The 20000-nt window shown below is 36.1% G+C and overlaps 2 protein-coding genes across 6 annotated transcripts in view; one reads left to right on the top strand and one right to left on the bottom strand.

Annotated features, from left to right (window-relative positions):
- LOC144968604 (uncharacterized) overlaps nt 1-123 on the bottom strand; it is a 21679-nt gene extending 21556 nt beyond the window's left edge. Inside the window, exon 1 of one of the 3 annotated variants that reach the window (XR_013644612.1) lies at nt 1-116. This exon is cut by the window's left edge and continues 431 nt beyond it. The gene's annotated coding sequence lies outside the window, so the exon portion shown is untranslated. The other 2 variants (XM_078907107.1, XM_078907108.1) reach the window with 2 other exon arrangements.
- Nucleotides 124-196: 73 nt separating this feature from the next.
- The window catches only part of LOC144968603 (uncharacterized), a 73660-nt gene continuing 53856 nt past the window's right edge, over nt 197-20000 (top strand). For 2 of the 3 annotated variants that reach the window (XM_078907105.1, XM_078907106.1), the window contains exon 1: nt 413-737. The gene's annotated coding sequence lies outside the window, so the exon portion shown is untranslated. Of the gene's footprint in view, nt 738-20000 lie in introns of all 3 variants that reach the window. The other variant, XM_078907104.1, reaches the window with a different exon arrangement.

Below are 20000 nucleotides of genomic sequence, written 5' to 3' on the forward strand. Positions count from 1 at the left end.
CCACTTTCTGGAGGTAGTAGTTAAAGAGGGATTTAACTCATGGATGAGAGTTAGAGAGAATTTTTTTTAGTGTTGTGATGATTCCCTCCAGTCTTACTTTCATTTTCGATTTCGGGAAAAAGTATTGTTTGTGTTTCTAAAATAAAAGAGTTACCATATCTAGCTGTGTCATCCATTTCTAAGCAAAATTCTGATTGGTTGATGGTGATTTCATGTTGCAAAAATTGGACAGATGATCTCATTGCCAGCCAAGCTGAGAGAAACACAGTGAAAACTAGAGAAATATAACAAAATTTGTTGGTAATAAAATGTCAATGGATTGAAATGGATTATTGACCATTTACAATGTTTACTCTGCTTCCATACTGTTGATGTCGAAATTGATTCGGGGATCATGAACGTCCGTTTTTTTATAAGGTAAGGATTTATTTATAACGATAACACCCGTGCCACTGACCTCTTTGACACTTGTTGGCTTTACATCGTCATAATACAGTTTTTATGTTTTGTTGACTTTCAAGTAACACCTATAATAACTCACGGGTACCGCGCTAATTGTAGAAAAAAATCATAGGAATATGTGGCAGTGATTTTTAAAGGTTATATTTGTGACAATAACTCTCCGGAATATCATCGGACTTTGGGAAAACTGCCTTTCAGGCTTCAGGTAGAATTTACTCTGTAATAACAGGGCGAACTCGATGAGTCATACACTGGATTGCTGGTTGGTAGTGTTGGTATGTGGAGTCTCTAAGAGATAGCGTATTGTTTATGTATGATCTTGAAACATTGCAATCTCGAGTTAATGCTGTATAATGCCTCACTTTTGGCATGGAGTGGTCACCATTAATGATATAAATTATATTATAAAGTATGGGTAAAATATATTTCCTCTTTTATTTTATTTAAATTAATTTTTTGAATTAGAATTTGATTTGCTTGCTTGTCCAATGACTAGATACATGCGTGTTTGATTTAACCAAATGCCCTAATACTAATATATGAACTATTGTGTAAGAGGCGTATGAATAGGGCTAATAAATGACTGATTTCCTTTTATATGTTTGCTTATATTAAGTAAGTAAAACTGATTTTTGCTCTTAAAATTGACATGCCTAAACTACGGCGCGTGGGTAGGGGGGGGGGGGGTGTATCCATTTTAAAACAAATGTAAATTCAACTTCAACGTGTTTTAATTGTATGGATTGGATATGTCATATTGAGCAACCATTGGACTGCTTTGTATTAATTGTAATTATTCTCAAATCTTTTAGTTTCATTTAAAGTGATTATATGTATATCAGTGCCCTTATATAAAAGGTTGGTTAATCAATGATTATATCTCACCCTTTGTCATTCGGGTTAAATTGGAATGTCTCACGTACCTACTAAAGATGTACATATTTGGATGAACGGATGGACAGAAATGTTATTGGCTTTTTGGTATTGTGTTCTGGTAAATAAGATGAGTGACCATTAACATAGATGCTAGTTACAAGTCTTTGGTCCCCAACCAACAGTAACAATTAGCATGGTGGTTGAGACATGACTCCTGTGAGGCAGTGTTACAATTTATTTCGCTGTTAACGGCCAGGCACTCATTTTACACCCAAGTAAGGTGAGAGAGAGCATTTTCCAAGGACTCAACTATGCACCAAAAAACTAGAGGTGCCTGAATGAGTCAATAAAATGGAGAGAAAGATAAAGGGAGTAAATGTGACTTGTAAAAAAGGGAGCAACACTTAATTATGAATCACATTTACTCCCTTTATCTTTCTCTCCATTTTATGCACCGATCATGGAGCACTTGAAGCTTGGGTTAAGAATAAGAAATTTGTATAATTAAAATCTAAATGCAGAATCTGGAGTGATTATTCCACAATGATCATATCTTTTCGTAGTAAAAATAATTTGTAGGGACATGAAGTGAAGGGTACACATTGCAGCTATTTTCAATCCTCACATGTCATTAATCAGTACTTTTGGTTTTCCTCGGATCTCTGAAAATCTGTGATTTTGTTTCAGATGAGGAGTTTCCTCCTTTTAAAATTATATTTCTCCCAATCAAATGTACTGGTTGTGAGAGGCTTGATATATGGTGTGACAAATAGATACAGTTTCCCACCTCTCCAAAAGTTAGCTTGAGTATAAGTGATAGTTTGTCATCTCATAAATGGCTCTAAAAGTGGGGGTTAATGCAGTAAAAATGGGGCTTTAAGGCAGTAGTTCAAAATGTTCCTCCCTTTTCATTTCTTGTCACCATCAGCACTGATTAATGAGTCAATACTAACAAAGATGATTGCACTAATATAACAGTTATCGATAATGTGGATGATGGTAATATTTTGATGATTTAAAATCTTGATTATTACTTTTAGTAAAAATGATGTTCTTCTTCTTAATAATGGTAGTTCGTGATAATGACAATTAAAGTAGTATTTATGATAATGATAAAATGACAGTAATGGCAACAATGATGAAGGTGGTGATAATTCTACTACCATCACTGTTTACTACTACTACTACTACTACTACTACTACTACCACTACTACTACTACCACTACCACTACTACTACTACTACTACTACTACTACTACTACTACCACCACCACCCCCATTGATCGGATTTTTTCTTCTGTTTAGGGGTTTCTCTTTACAATATATTTCACAAATCTTCGTATTAAAGTATTACTTAAGTGAATAAGTTAGTCTGGCATTATTATAATAAGTATATGATATGGATAATCTGACATTACAAAACAATAAGAATTCATAAGGCGCTCAAGTTATATCCAGAATACACTATATTTTGCACCAAATTTCATAACTATTAAGAGAAGATTTCCCTACATCTCTCTTATAAGTCATAACATCTTTTTCAATTAAAACTGGTGGTAAGAATCATTTATATACACGTGGTGATCACAGTATACCCAGAATTCTGTATCATATAATATGCATCAAATTTTCAAAACTAGTTAGAAAAGATCTTCCAGAGTAGATTCTCCTTTAGTGCCCTTTCACCCTATCCAGTTGTAGCTATGACTGTCCATGTAAATTTGATAAACACTGGACTGAATGGAAAAAAAATAAAAGAAGTAAATATGTTTCTTAAGCCAACAATAAAGTTGATAATACAATATGAAAAGACTAAGGGGGTGAATGCAGAAGTGGAAGTCAAATGTAGCCTCTTTTCATAATTCTAGAAACTGTTATATACATTTTGATTTTATAACCTCTTAAACATCGGTTGAAGCTGCTCTTAGCCTGATGTGTCATCCATATTGATATAAAAGTATGTACAGTCCACTCCGGATAATCGCAACTCGATTTATCGCAACATTTTCCAAGAAACGCAATTAATTCTATATAAAAGCCACAAGTTAATTGTAACAAGCTTTGGTTAATCGCAACAAATTTTTGACCTCAAAAAGTGGCAAATTCAAGAAAATCAAACAAACAAAATCAGTAGTGTGTCACCATCCTATTAGAGACAAAAGAGGGCAGGAAACTCAACTTCGGTTAATCGCAACATTTTCCCTGCTCCCAAGGTGTTGCGATTATCCAGAGTGGACTGTACAATAAAAGGTCTCCTGTACAGCTAAGGAGTTGAAGCTTTGTTTTTCCCGGTTTCTGTTAGTTGAGTCGAACAACAGTAATTATTTTTTTACTTTACAAACAAGATATTCGTTGTCTATCATAAAATAAACCTTCTAGTTCTAAATTAGAACCAGCATCTTAATCATTGCTTGGAAATGAGGTGGGTGGAGCAGATGTCATTTGATTCTTGCATTTGTTAATGATGATGAGCCGAGTGGAACACTCTTGAACAAAAATCATAAAAGTTTTTGCTCTATATTTTAGAGAGCCCTTGTTTAGTTTTCTGTTTAAATACATGTCTTTTCATCTTTGTTTTCTTTTTTTTTTTCCTCTTCACTCTCTCTCTCTCTCTCTCTCTCTCTCTCTCTCTCTCTCTCTCTCTCTCTCTCTCTCTCTCTCTCTCTCTCTCTCTCTCTCTCTCTCTCTCTTATGATGATATAATAATAATGGTGATGGTGATAATGAGAAAAATGATTGTGATGTTGATTGTTGATGTTATATTGCTACTAAATACTATTATTACATTATTATTATTGTTGTTTTTGTTATTATCTTGGTCAGCATAGGTCTTGGGTTACCAAGTTAAATCTGTGTGAAAATGAAAATATATAACAACACTTTGATAAGTAGCGTCTGAAAAGTTTATTTTTTATACGTCAACCTTCTTTTTTTTTCTCTGTTTGTTTGTTTTTTCACTCTTTTTTGTTTTATATATTTTGCATTGTTAGTATCCAAATTAAAAGAAATGGGATAATAGCAATAATATAAGAGTGATAAATTGATGGAAGAGTGCAGTGAAGGGCTAATAGGATTGGACGTCAATAGATCGATTTTCCCATCCCATGCCCCATTTTCTAGGCCGTTCACTGGTCAGCTATTTTGGTCGCTATGACGAATGTGTTTGTGTGAGTGTAAACAATCCAGCATGGCAGCCGACTTCAACTTGATACTGGTGGTGGTGGCAGCAATGGTGGCGGTAGGTATAGTAGGCAGTGGTGTGAGTGTGAAACGCATCTATTGAGAGGCAGCAGTTAGCATCGATTTTCCTCGCCACTTTATTGTTGATTCGTAAGTTTGTATGTGCATTGAATTGGCAAGTTTGAGGAATACGGTGGGGATGGACAACATGCTTTGTTTCATTCATATACACTTCATAATTTCAATTAGTAACAATAAATAAATAATTTTTTTTTTTAAACTTGAGCTTTTATATAACGCAATATCCAATAAACGTGCTCAAAGCGCTTTACAAGACTTTTCCACTAAATTCTATCAATCAAACAAAAACGTTTAAGGTGACACAGTTTTGTTTGGTACGATTCATCTGGAGGGCGGAACGGGTGAGTATTTTGCCTACATGCACAGCATCAGTATAAAAACTCTATATTCATCTCTGTGTCTGTCCTTGCCTGACCCGTCGTGTACACGTATCTCTGCCGATCATTGATAGGCTGACTGATTTATTATTCTTCAAATGATGTCAGTCTTGCTCGACCTTTTTTTTTTACACTGTATTTTAATGTTGTCTACTGAACTGAGCTGAATACCGGAATATAGAGTTTTTATATTGGTGCTATGCATTTAGGCAAAATACTCATCCGTTCCGTCTACCAGATGAATCGTACCAAACAAAACTGTTGTCACCTTAAACGTTTTTTGTTTGTTTTGTTTTTTTTTTTTTTTTTTCTTATTGATAGAATTTAGTGGGAATTATATCATCCCCAACTGGCGGTTGTTTGGAAAAAGAGCAGAGTGACGATAACTCCATTCGTCCTTCATCTCTCTTTTTTTTTTTCTGAATTTTATTTAGATTTTTTTTTATTAACTCTTTTTAAACAGTATCTTATATTGATATAAAACGGCGTTGTCTTTTTATGTTCTGATCTGTTCTGTTTGTTGTTGATTAATTTGTTTCATTTCTTTTCTTTTGCTTTATTCATTATTTGTAGGTCTTATTTCGTTTATACTGCAGCATTTATCAAACGCTCGGTGTTTTTATTTAAATGTTGCTGTGGTTTTGGGTCCATTCTGTCCTTTCTTGGTGCACGAAGACTAGCTGTCATGAGTCTTCTTGTATTTTTTGTCACATTTCTCCTCCTCTCTCTCTCTCTCTCTCTCTCTCTCTCTCTCTCTCTCTCTCTCTCTCTCTCTCTCTCTCTCTCTCTCTTTCTATCTATCTCTACATGAGAGTTGGTCATCCATTCATTCTTTTCCTGTCCGTCTTCTGATCTAACAATCTTCCCGGGAATCCAATCCTTTTCGTTCTCAGGATATAACATTCTCATCTTAAGACGTCCTTCTTTGGTGTCTGTAATTTGCGGTCAGTTTAAAATGTGATGTGCTTTTTTTTTTTAATTAAAAATTTATTTAATTTATTATGTTTTTTCGTTTGTTTGTTTTTAGTTGAATCCGCAATCTTGTTGAATGACATGACGTTTTTAAATCGTATGAAATTGATATGAACGACGAGTACAGGACATTTACTTTTTATTTATAAACAAAAACTGGATAACTGATTGCTGTTTTTATTAAAGTCTGGGAAGGTGACAGACGGATGTTGTTTTTAACTATTTTTGTCACGTTGTCTCATAACAAATCATTGGTGACGGTATCGCACAATCAAAACCGTTTTGATAATTGACACATTATTGTACAGTTTTGCCAGAAACAAATCAAAAATCAAATAGGTAAAAAATCGAAAAACTTACTGAAGAAAAAAATACAAAAGTGCAGAGTGAGCCAGTCAAAATGTAAAGAAATATTGGCTCAAACAACAAACAATGAAAAAAAAAAAAAGGCATCGTCCTACGTTTTTGCAATGTATTTTCTTTTCTTTATTTTCTTTTTAATAATATAACTTATGCGTTTAATGATATTTCGATCGAGTCGCAAATGCCGCTGCGCGACAGAGGAAGCGCACATTGGGAACGGGTTCGATATTTCATTTCCGTATTATTATACCCCTCCAATGACCCAACCTATTATATTTATTATCAAAATGTTTTCTTTTTTGCAATGATTGGTTCTCCATATTGTATTTTTTTTTCTCTTTGTTTAATTTGATTTTAATAGTACATATTTATTTTGACCTTGTGTAAGTTTTCTAAATCTGACGTAGCACGGCCTAGGTATAGTGTTACACATCAAGACCGAGTGCTGAAAACCAACACAAATTCAGAGCGTATTTTATTTACCTCCACCTCTCATTTTAAAATACAAATCAGCAAAGATTCCTTTGGAATAAAATCATATTTTATTGAAGGAGAATATACCACGAGTAAACAAACAATGCAATAAAGTCTATTTATTTCATTGTCAACACAGTTCCCGTCATTCAGTAGTAATGCCTCGTTGCTACGGTGCTGATATGCAAGTGTTCATTATATCGGCCCCATATCGGTACCTAGCTACACCTCTAAACCATGACTTGACTAAGAGGGTTGTGGTTATTTAAAATTCTTAAACTCTTGCTTTTTGGAATTCAGGACATGTTCCCAATCGCTGCGCTAGCTTTCGAGTGCGCGTTGATGGGGGGGGGGGGGGGGGGGGGGGGGGGGGGGGGGGGGGGGGGGGGGGGGGGGGGAGTTCGGATTCCAAAACGTAGGCGTGCAAGAAATCTTTTATTCAACCCCCCAAATGGTTCTGGTTTAGTATCTCTGCTTAAAAAAAACTTTTTTCAAAAATATTCACAGGTGTCTACTTTTTAAAAAATCCAATTTTAGTTCATTTGAACGCTTGATAATCTGACGTCACAAATTATTATTTTAAACTTGATATCATTTCACGACACTATTTATAGGGAAGGGTAGAATTATAATAGATACCTTTTGCTTACCTATCTGTTATTCTTTTTACTTTTTTTTTTCTTTTTTTTTTTTTTTTTTTGTCACACCACACGTTTTACATGTTTATGTTTCCTGTATTACTGAATAGTTGGATAATATCATATTTAACCATTCGTCTCAAAACGGTTAACCTGATGATTAAAATTAAGTTTTAAGCTCAGTTTATAAAATTTGATTAAAAATAAATGCCTTTATGGAAGAGAATGAGTTCCTAATTCTAACCGTTTTGACTTTTTAAAAAAAAATGATGGGTTCAAAACCTTCTTCGGTAGTCAAACAGTTAATACATGTATATCACTTTAAATCCAGACGGACGACAGATGACTTTATTTGCGAAAGAAGGGTTTTGAACCAGAAACCTTTCGTGTGTGGTATTTTGTTCAATTTTTTAAAAAGCTGTTATATTCGTTTTTGGACATTATTTTTCTTTGTCTTTTACAGCCCACAGCTTCTAGCAGCTTAATATTCACTTTGACTTAAAATACGATTTTCTTCATCCAATTCATTCCGACATAATACCTTTTTGACGCAGTGGATCACGTTTTTGTATCAGAATGGTTGAAATTGTGGAATGTTGTGTGTTAATTAAGGTGCGAATTCCTCACCTGACCACCGAGCCATGCAGTTGGGCCGGGTCGATGATCATGGCGATCGGATTCCTTAGCTGGATGAGTCACACCTCCCCTGGATGGTTTCATTCGGGTATTCACTCTCCGCCCCCCCCCCCCCCCCCCCCCCCTTCTCTTCTCTATCTATATTAAAATGGGTGGTCCCGATAGCTCAATTGATAGTGCACTCGCTTCATAAGCAAAGATATTGATCTCGGGTTGGGTCTCTCTCTCTCTCTCTCTCTCTCTCTCTCTCTCTCTCTCTCTCTCTCTCTCTCTCTCTCTCTCTCTCTCTCTCTCTCTCTCTCTCTTATTGTGTCCATACTCTCAACTCTCCTGTTCATGGATACTTACAATAATTGTCTGTTTCTCAACACAACACTTCGCTTATTCATTCCGTTATTCAAATTGAATAATGATGGTGGTTCATGAATTTTATATTTGATCAGAAAGACTGTGAGTATCAACGTATGCGGGTTCTCTATTGTTTGGTGTAAATGTGACTGGACAAAGATAAGCGGTTGAGCTTTTGAAATATATTCAATTTAAAAAAAAAAAATCAAAAGCAAGACAGGACACCAATCCGTTGATGTTATTAATTATTTCTTCTCCTTTTATATATCTATATTTTTTTATTTTTTTTTGGTTATCTGAGTTTAACAAGAATATTTATCTAAAAGTAACTGGAAAATGGATATTTAAATCAACATTGTTTGTTTTGTAGTGGTATAACTGATAGGTATAAAAATGGTTTTATTCTCTCTTTTTCTGTAGTAAGTAGAATATGGGAGGGAAAATTTTTATTATTTTTAAAAGATGTTAAAAATAAGATATGCTTTAGACACGCTAAAAGAAGAGGGTCCCAATATATATAGTGGATTGGATGGGGAGAACAACCAAAAAGATAGATTGTTATTATTATTATCATTATTATTATTATTATTTTTATTATTATTATTATTATTATTATTATTATTATTATTATTATTATTATTATTATTATTATGATCATGAATAATAAATGATTGATTACTTTAATAATTTGTTCATTAATTAGAATGTAAAGACGGAAATTGAAAATCGCAGGGGACTCGGTGGGAGTATGATGCGTCAACCACTGGTTGTTGAGAATAAACTTCTTTCTGGTTCTTCAATGGAGACGCCATGCCATTCTACCGGAAATGAACGGACATCGTTTTTCATTTTCTTTTTTTTCTTCCCCATATCTTCCCCCCCCCCCCCCCCCCCCCCCCCCCCCCACACACACACACACACAATAAATTTCAATATTTGACCTTATTTTGCAAACCGAAACTTGCGTATTGACCACGTTTGGGACTAATTGTCACGTTAAGGCGTGTATTCTTCTTCTTCTTCTTCGTTCCCGTCACGTCACATGGTCAGTCCGGTCTGGTGAATGAAGCCCACAGTGGTCCTGAGGTCGTCCTCACTGCCGTACAGCTTCTTTGAGTATGGGGTTGGGTCAGGCCAGAAGTTCCTTCTCAACTGGTTGTACCTTGGACATTCCATTAGGACATGATGTCCATTTTCATTTTCAAGTCCGCAGTCACATTGTCCAGAGGCACCTGCTCTGGACATCCTCCACATATTGTTCCTTTAACTGGTTGTGTCCAGTTCTCAGTCTGAAGATGATGACCTGTTCCTTTCTGTCGAGCACCTTGATTGGGTCATTCATGTTGTATTCTGGGTGCTTCTCTCTCCATCTCTGAGACTGGATAAATTTGGCCATTTTGTTAATTTCTCCTGTTGAGTACGTTGGGGAGGGTTGCTGCATGCGACTGCCTGCCTTTGCCAGTTGGTCAGCGATCTGATTTCCAAGTATCCCACAGTGTCCTGGAATCCACTGCAGTACAATGTTGGTAAACTTGCTTAGCTTCATGAGGTCTTCCACCAAGGCGTCTATATCATCCGCAAAGGACATCATTATATCCTCCAGAATTTTCTTAGCATCTGTTAAAATCACTATGTGTCTTGGTTTTTCATTTTCTGAGAGGATTTGCTTAACAGCTTCATGGATTGCATCTGCCTCTGACTTGTAGATTGAAGTGCGAGTACCAGTCGGTTTGTTGTGAATTATTGGAAACAACGATAATGCTTTGTGAATCATCTGAAAATAACGACAATTCAATGAACAGGGGAAATGATTGTGTTTTGTATTCAGTTTGGGGTGGACATAACGAGAGTCGCATATGTTCATCCATCTATCGTCATGATTCCTGAAATTCGGTGGTCTTCGCTGTTTGCGCTGTTTATTTATTCATTTGTTTATTAATTTCATATTATCAGTTTGATAAAACTATTTCGCAAGATTGTTAAGGTTTGGATTTTTTTTTTAAACTCGCATTCCTGTTTTGTGTGACCATAAACTGAGCGAACGAACATAATGCAGCAATCAAAGGAAACCTGCACCGCAAGGTTGTTATCTTCCCTCTCTGGCTATAGCCAGTAAAAAATATCGTGATTTTGCCATCTGGATGGAGGAGGATTCTTCGGGTCATTTGATCTAACATATCATTTGTCTCTATCGACTGTGATTACCTTTTCACTGTTCTGCGGTCTGTCTGTGGGAGGAAAAAGGATTTATTCTTAAAGTGACCCATCCATCTCATCGCATCACTCCGCTATTTTCTAGGGATGGACGAAGTGCTGGAAATTGAATTTATGGCCATAAATATGAAATTGGGGTTTATTTCTATTCGTTACGATGAAGTATAAATACAATTTCTCTTCTTGCAATAATAATAATAATAATAATAATAATAATAATAATAATAATAATAATAATAATAATGACGATGATAGATATAATCCAATTAAAAGAATTAAATCCTATCATTTTAATTCTAAATTCATCTTTCGGGTCCGTTTTATCCCAAGATAATACCGTTAGAGGCGGTGGGTCACAAATGTGTTATTGTGTTTGATTCCATTCGAATTCGATGAAGGGACGGTGAGGGATGGTTGTTTAAAGGAGGGGAGAAGCGAAGGAGGTTGGGGGCGACTCGCTGTGCATGATAAAGGGGCTCGTTTTACTATCTTTTTCTTCTCTTTCTTGTAATATTTTGGTTATGACTCATCCTAAATCTTCTCCCTCCCCCTCCCCCCCCCCCCCCCCCCCCCATCAATTTTTTTTTTTAAATTTTTATTTTATTTTTTATCTTTCTCATGTCTTGAAGACGGCAATGAGATGATATTACGACCAGTGTCCGTGAACTTTGCTGAGCACTCCTCGTGAGTTTGTAATGCTCGTCATTTTCGAGATTTTTGCCGTTTAGGATTCTCACTTTAACAATAGTATTGAAGTAGATGAAGGAGAATGAATGAGGTAAACGTCAGACGGCTCTTTGTTGTTGTTTTTAGACTGTCAGTACAGTTGGGTGAATAGTTCTCACTTAAGTCCTTCAAACGGACTATAAACGTCTAAGGTTACATATAAATAGAATGAAGTTGACGTCACTCAGGTCTTTGTTGTTTTTTTGCCATCCGCGTTTATGAGTAATTCTCACTAAACTGTATCAACCTGACTATAGATAGTATGCAGATGACGTCACTCAGGGCTTTGTTATTGTTTTTCCATCCGCGTTTGTGAGCTGTTCTCTTGCCGTCTATCTATAGATAGAATGCGCTTGGCCAAGGAGTTCACAACATTGCCATCCGGAAGTATAACGGACCAACACACAAACTATGTGTAACCATGAACTTTTATAGTCTGGTTAATACAGTTTAGTGAGAACAACTCACAAACGCGGATGGCAAAAACAATAACAAAGGCCTGAGTGACGTCATCTGCATACTATCTATAGAATGCGCTTGGCCAAGAAGTTCACAACATTGCCATCCGGAAGTATAACGGACCAACACACAAACCATGTGTAACCATGAACTTTTATAGTCTGGTTAATACAGTTTAGTGAGAACAACTCACAAACGCGGATGGCAAAAACAATAACAAAGGCCTGAGTGACGTCACCTGCATACTATCTATATATAGTTCTCACTTAAGTCCTTCAAACGGACTATAAACGTCTAAGGTTACATATAAATAGAATGAAGTTGACGTCACTCAGGTCTTTGTTGTTTTTGTTTTTTTTGCCTTCCGCGTTTATGAGTAATTCTCACTAAACTGTATCAACCTGACTATAAACGATCATGGTTACACACATTTTTGTGTGTTGGTCCGTTATACTTCCGGATGGCAATGTTGTGAACTCCTTAGCCAAGCGCATACTATCTATACATAGATGCTGTGCGCTTGGCTAAGAAACTCACAATATTGCCATCCGGAAATATAACGGAGCAACACACGAAACTATATTAACCTTGACTAGTTTAGTGAGAATTACTCATAAACATGGATGAGATAAAACAATAACAAGGACCTGAGTGACATCAACTTCGTTCTATCTATAGTTTTCTGTGTTGATACGATTCATCTGGCGGACAGAACAGGTAGGTATTTTACCTAACCACATAGCATCTTTCGCGAATTTCCATAGATTTGCCATGTTTATTACGCTTCATGCTACTTCAATCCTTCCCCCAGCATGCCAATTGAAAGCATATCCTTTTCGGGCAGTACAAGTCGCATGTTTGAAGTCCTTTTTGTCCTGTTACTACACATCCGTCTCTGTCCATATCCAGGTTCCAATTCAAACCTGAGTCGAGTGGGGTAATGCGTGTAATGATGGTTAAACAGGGCAAAGTTTTGTCATCCATTTGACCACTTGGCCACGCCCATCATCGCTTTATTGTGTTAATGAGAGGGGACTGGAACAGGGTAAAATGCTGCGTAGAGCTAGGTTGGACCTTTATGAGCTGCTCATTCCGTCCTGACCAGTCTCACTAGTAGGCCACTGCATGGATCTCCTTACGGCGCCTTTTTCAATGTTTAAAACCCGACTCTTTGACACTAAACTGCTTTCTATCTTCTTCTTCTTCTTCTTCTTCTTCTTCTTCTTCTTCTTCTTCTTCTTCTTCTTCTTCTTCTTCTTCTTCTTCTTCTTCTTCTTCTTCTTCTTCTTCTTCTTCTTCTTCTTCTTCTTCTTCTTCTCACACACACACACACACACACAGGTACGTACACTCTCTCTCCTCTCGACTCCTCTGTTTTTCTTCTGTCTCTCTATCTCTCTTTTTTTCCCCTTTATAGCTCACGACCATGTTGAACGTCTTGGCCATCCCGCATTTTTTTTTTTTTTTTTTTTTTTGTTGACTCTACAAAGAGGATAAAGTTAACGAGCAATTGATCTCAGTTTGGTAAGTCTTAAGCATCACGACTGTATAATATTATAATGAAACATTGTGAGACGCATAGAGCATGGTATATGAGTGAGATGCTTCATATATATATATATATATATATATATATATATATTTTTTTTTTTTTTTTTTTTTTATTTATTTATTTATTTTTTTTAAAATTATTTTCTGTTTTAATATATATGATCTTGTTGTCTCTGATTTTCACAATCATTTTTCTTGTTCAAAACTTCAAGCAACTCGGGTCTCGAGAAGTGTCTACAAATGCGACTAATCGTGCGGCTATGTGGTCTTGTGGCATGACGCTCGCCTTCGGATCGGAAGGTCTTGGGTTCGAGCCCTCTCCGAGTGGTGCATAGTTGAGTCCTTGGAAAAGGCTCTCTACTCACATTCTCTCACCGTACTCGGGTGTAAAATGAGTACCTGGCCGTTAACAGCATTGTGTCTGAAAAAAAAGAAAGTTGTAATATCGCCTAACAGACTTCATTGTCTCGTCCTACATTACGTGTTGCTTTTGTCCAGGGCCCCTCTGTTAAGCGTTTTGAGCATGTTTATTGGTATTGCGCTTTATATGCTCTCGAGTTTGGGGGGTTTTTTTTTTAGTGGTTTGTTTGTTTTGTTTTTTTTTTGTTTTTTTTGGTTTTTTTTGTTGTTATTTTTTGTTGTTGTTGTTTTCTTGTTTGTTTGTTTTTGTAAACATCTGAAAACGGTCTTATTTAGACTGAATAGATCTATATTTTTTTTAATTCAATTATCATAACTTATAAAAATTGAGTCAAAATAAATGCCTTTTCACTTAAAACTCACTATTCTTCTTCATCTAATTCATCTTGGCATTATAAGGGGGGGGGGGGGGGGGGGGGGGGAATGGAGCATTTATAGAGCGCTCTATCTTCTAATCATACTCTACGCACTTTACAAAGGGTCCCTAGCCAACAGTTTTGGACGAGACATGACACCTGTAAGGCGATATTACATTATTTTTTCCTGTAGAGAAAATGCTGTTTACACCCAGATACTCATTTTACACATGTACACCTTTGGTGAGATAGAGTAAAGAGCCTCTTATTTAAGGACTTAACTTTCGTCCGCTCAGAGTGGGACTCGAACCCAGAACCTACCGTCCCGATGGCGAGTGTCATATCACAGGACCACAAAGCCGATCAATGATAGCCAGATTGACGCAGCTGGTTACAAGTCTGCCGTATTGTGAAAAAGAAAAAGTGATGTTCCAGGTTTGAGAGTTTTTGACAATTTGATGGTCATATTAATCGATCGGTAAAGAAAGGACGAGTTTTCTGGTCAAAATTCTAAAACCGAATTATTATTTTTAGAAAACCTGTGGCACAAGTTATGGAATGTCCTCCACGTTGCGTAACCAGAATACAGTATGTAATCTTCCATGCTAGTTTCCTATTTACCTTCTTCAGCTATGTTTGTACAATAATAATGTTATATATTATATGATCGGCGAGCTTCATCTGTCAGGAAGTTATGTTCATTACCCAACAGCATGCTAGTTAGCCATTATTAACGGTTTCGTCTGTCTTTCCTCAACTCTGTACTTTATGAAATAATTACGATTTAGCCTTTTGATTATGTCAAAATCGAACTCGCTCTCTGGTTTTGTGATGAGAGCTCAAAATAGCACTCTCTCTCTCTCTCTCTCTCTCTCTCTCTCTCTCTCTCTCTCTCTCTCTCTCTCTCTCTCGCATCTCACACACTCACACTCACTTGCTCGCTCAGAGAACCTTAATACTTTTCTGTTACATATTATAGATTGATATTATTGTGGCCAGATAGAGCTCAGGGATACATAATGTATCAGCTAGTATCAGCTGAGTCAAAATAAAGTTGTAGACCCTTTCTTGTGTAGATAGCCTTCTACTCTGTTGAAAGCCAAAAACGACAATGTATGAATAATTAGACAGTAAATAAACAAATATATAATTGAATAACGAAACCAACAACACTCACTCGTTTACACGACGAATACATATAGATAGAACGAAATTGACGTCACTCAGGTCTTTTTTATTGTTTTTTTGCCATCCCTGTTTATGAGTAATTATCACTAAACTGTATTAACCAGAATATAAAGGTTCATGGTTACACATGGTTTTGTGTGTTTGTCCGTTATACTTCCGGATGGCAAGGTTGTGAGGTCCTTAGCCAAGTGCATACTATCTATATTGAGTGCTTCTTGTCTGCCAGACGGACGTGTGTGAATTTGTATTTTAGTTTTCAAAAATGAAAGAATAAATTAATGGCTTGTTCATTTTCAAGGCAAATGTTTTGATTAGTGTAATTAATACTCTCAAGAAGATCTGGCAAGGTTGGTACAATGTAACAATATGATGATTACTAAAATTGGTTTATCCTAGAAAGGTCTGTACCGTGATTTTGACAGATAGTCGTCCTCACTTTCATCTAAATTTTTTTTTTTTTTTTTTTTTTTTTGGGGGGGGGGGGGGGGTATGTTAATAAGCGAATTTAATTTAAATAACGACTGACTGACTGGCTGATGGAGAAAACAACCAGAGACGTTGTTCCATGCTGAGATCTTTTCATACCCCCTTTAAGACCAGTGTTGTTACAAAGCCTCTGCTTTATTCTTGGAACCGATTTAGAGACCCGGCAATGATAATAATAATTCATTTTAATCTCGTTGATGAGTCACTACCTCGTGAATCTAGTTTGTTTACCCTTGAGGGCAATATATAGAATGATAATATTAAAGAGTGTCCTGTTGTAAATCGTCGCTTTATTATTCATGATGTCCTCTTTTGTAAGTTTTTTGTGTGTGTATATTTAAATAAAGAGGGGGGGGGGGCGTAGTTACGTTGTTATAATATAATGCTTAAGGATACCAAACAAACAACAATGAAAATAAATAAATAAATAAATGATAATAATGATGATAATAATAATGATAATAATAATAATAATGATAATAATAATAATAATAATAATAATAATAATAATAATAATAATAATAATAATAATAATGATGATGATGAATAAAGAAGAAAGAAAAGAAATGTTAATGATATCTCTATAAAATGAATTAAGAGAATTTAACCCAAGAAAAAAAAACTATAAGGGCGATAAACGGATTAGAACACAATATAACTTCCGACTGATTTTATATCATGAAGCCACCTCTTTCATCTTTCGTAAGAGTAATGGACATTTTATATAAAAGTGAATAAGGTCACTCACATTTTTTCCCCCGATATAATAATTGTTTCTACGTCCTCCATTTTGTCAGTCGCCAATTATCGTAGTCTCTCTCTCTCTCTCTCTCTCTCTCTCTCTCTCTCTCTCTCTCTCTCTCTCTCTCTCTCTCTCTCTCTCTCTCTCTCTTCCGATATATATAATATATATATATATATATATATATATATATATATATATATATATATATATATATATATATATATATTCTCTTCCTGTGAAGAGCTTGTGTGTACGTGCATGCGTTTTCTGGCCCAAGATTTCGTAAATCAGTTTAACCAAAGCAAGTTAAAAATTGGGCCTGGAGTTAAGGATTAGCCCATATCTTGAGATCGTGATTGCGACACACAATTCAGAAATTAAAGCTGAAATCCTATAAACCATTTACTTCAAACTCTATGATAGATAAGATAATCAACAATACAGGCAAGTTGATTTTTGTTTTCTTTCAGCTTTGGCTGGCTCTATTTCATTACACACCAGTGGCTGTTCCCCAATTTATCACGAAGGAAAAATTCTGTTCTGAAATCCGAGAGATAAGTAAGATTGAATTGTTGAAGCATTTAGATGGACTCTTTTATTTACTTTTTAACAATTTGTACTCTGCCAGAGAACGTTCAGGAGAGAGAATGTAACGGTGCTATACTGGAAATCCCAGTGCTATATTCTCTTGTTCTTTTTTTTTTGTAAAAGCACACTTTAGGGCAATTATATTATGTCTATATTTGTTAGAGGAAAGGCGCATTGAAAGCTAAGTGTATTTGGTCTTTTCTCACTCGTTGTGCTGTATTGATTCTTGATGGAAAAATATGCTTTTGTCCGTTTTAAGTCGTTTATAACGACTAAGGCTTAACAGTCAGGATCTAGCCACGCATGCAATGATGTTAAAAAATAGCCCATATGTTCTTTTGCTTGTTTTAAGTCGTCGTTTATAACGACCACGACTTAACAGCCTCGATTTACCCATGCATGCCTTGGCGTTAAAAAGTATTCTTTTGTTTGTTTCGTGTCGGTTATAACGGCTACGACTTTACAACCCTGTTCTATAAATTGAAGAGTGATTTTACAAAACTTTCTTTTTGTGACCCGTCGTCTCAAAATGGTATTATGTGGGGATGAGCTAGACGCTCAAATTCGAAAATTATCGTGAAAAAAAATGAGACTTGGGTCAGATTTACATGCTTTAATTGATGTAGATTCTGAAGGTAACAACATCTGAAATATCAAATTTTTTGGTCATTTTGGCTTTTTTTTTTTTTTTTTGTAAATTTTTTTTTTGATTAAATAGATCGTTCACCCCGACAATACACCTGATGCGATTAGTCACACATCATATTGCTTTCCTCTTTTTTCTTTTTTTTTTTACCTTCTAATCGTGATTAAACCTCCAATTCTGATAACTATTTAGGGAAGTTCTTGACTCGACTGATTCTGAAAAATAAATCTTACGTTTCAGTTTCAAATTTAGCTCATGGAGTGAATATTATGTAGCCTTCCGCCTTTATACTGGATGGTTTAGCCGCTGAAAATTAAATCGATAGTGACAACAATTTAAAACTAAAACAGCCCCTCCCTCCCCCTTCTCCCCCCCCCCCCCCTCTGTTCCCGACAATTCTAGTTCACCCCGACATGTTCTGTGACCCACCTCTCGAAACTGGTGTCATGTCGGGATGAGGCGGTTACCAAAAAGTGGATATTGTGTTAAAATGATTAGAACTATGACATTTCGGTTTTATGCAATCCACTCTACAAAGGGGTCCCGATATATCAGTTGGTAGAGCACTCGCTTCACAGGCAAAGGACCAAGATTGAACCTAATTGCAGTCGAATTTTTATTTTTCTGCCCCCCCCCCCCCCTCCCCCTGTCCACCGAGCATTGACAGTGTGGCTGAGTTTGTTAGATCTGACGGAAAGTACTTTGTGATAGCTGGGTGGGATCTAAGGTTGCACATAGCGTCCGTTCAGTTGTAGACAGGTACATCCTGTGTCTAATGCTCTCTAATTACAGATGTTGCTCTGCTCAATCTTATCTTCTAAGCAATCTTGTTCTTGGTATTATTATGGTTAGATTAACTATGATTTTTGTTTGGGCACTGGTCGATATCGTCAGTGGCGGGAGAAACCGTAGATATGCACAGTTATCTTCGTTACTATGGGGATGATATTTTTTTTTACTTGTAAATCAATCATCCGTGTGACGCATTATGGTGATCGTTTTGAAAATTTTACCATTATAATTTTGTCATATATTTATGTGTTCCCTTTGTTGGATTTGTGTTCTGGTGTGGATGTAGAATTTAACGGATTTAAAGAAGTACATTGGTGATATGCTCTTGGAATCTACATCTGATCCCTATTTGTTCCCTGTTCCCCTATGTCTTATTTTCTCTTGGATGCTTCAATTGTAATTCTAGAACGTTTTACTATCCCATTTTCTTCCTTTTTACTGGCGCTGATATAACCTAAATGTGTTGCAAGTGCCGTAAAACCCTTAATAACAACATAATAACATACTTTGTGATAGACTAGAGTCCTATTCATAAGGTTAGCAAGCAATTGCAATTGTCCGTTTCACGTTGTAGAAACAGGGATAAACTCCATGAGCCAAATGGCTCTGAAAGACTAAATTGACCGAGATCGGTGCACTCATTTATTATCTTCAATAAAGCAAATCAACTTGTTCCATACGATTATTGTTATTGTGTTTCAGCATTTAACTCACTCCCGACATAATACTACCGTTTGGAGGCAGCTGGTCACGCATATCGATCAAGTGGGGAAAATCGGCGTAAAGAGTTATTGGAAAGTCACTCTTCAGTTGAACTGGGAATAGAGGGATAGAAAGGTGGTAGAGTAGTCTAGGAGGAAGTTTTTAACTGGAATTCCAGGAGTCAGCCGGAGTGTGACGGCATTGCAGTGGTGTCGTTTTGGAAAACTGTAACCATTATAGATCTCTTGTCATTATCAAAATAATCGTGTGTTGTTGAGATATTCGTGTTTCGGTGCTGGAATGTACGTACATTTTCACACGAGATTTTATAGGAGGAAGTACACTTTGATGTTGTTGTTTTTTTTTCTTTTTCTTCAATATACAAGTTATTTTTTACTCTTGTGTGACTATCAAAGTGACAAATTAGAGAGCTCACATGTACTTAGATATTTTTTTTAATCTAAGAAGGAAGAAATAAAACACTCACGGCAGGCTTTTTTTTTTTTTTGGGGGGGGGGGTGTGATTTTTTCCTTTCTATTCGTCTGGCACTGCTTATTGAATTAGATAATCAAAAGTTTAAAAGTAGTATTTCGTTGACGTCCAATAGAGCATGGATTTATACCAGTATCTATGCAACAGGGTCCTCGAAAGCTCAGTTAATAGTTTGACTCGCACAAAAGAAGCTGTGTCGATCCCCTTGCTGTCATCCGGCCAGTGA

Source organism: Berghia stephanieae, chromosome 3 (assembly GCF_034508935.2).
Source record: "Berghia stephanieae isolate SIO BIC M18660-M18661 chromosome 3, UCSD_Bste_1.3, whole genome shotgun sequence".
Classification (NCBI taxonomy): domain Eukaryota; kingdom Metazoa; phylum Mollusca; class Gastropoda; order Nudibranchia; family Aeolidiidae; genus Berghia; species Berghia stephanieae.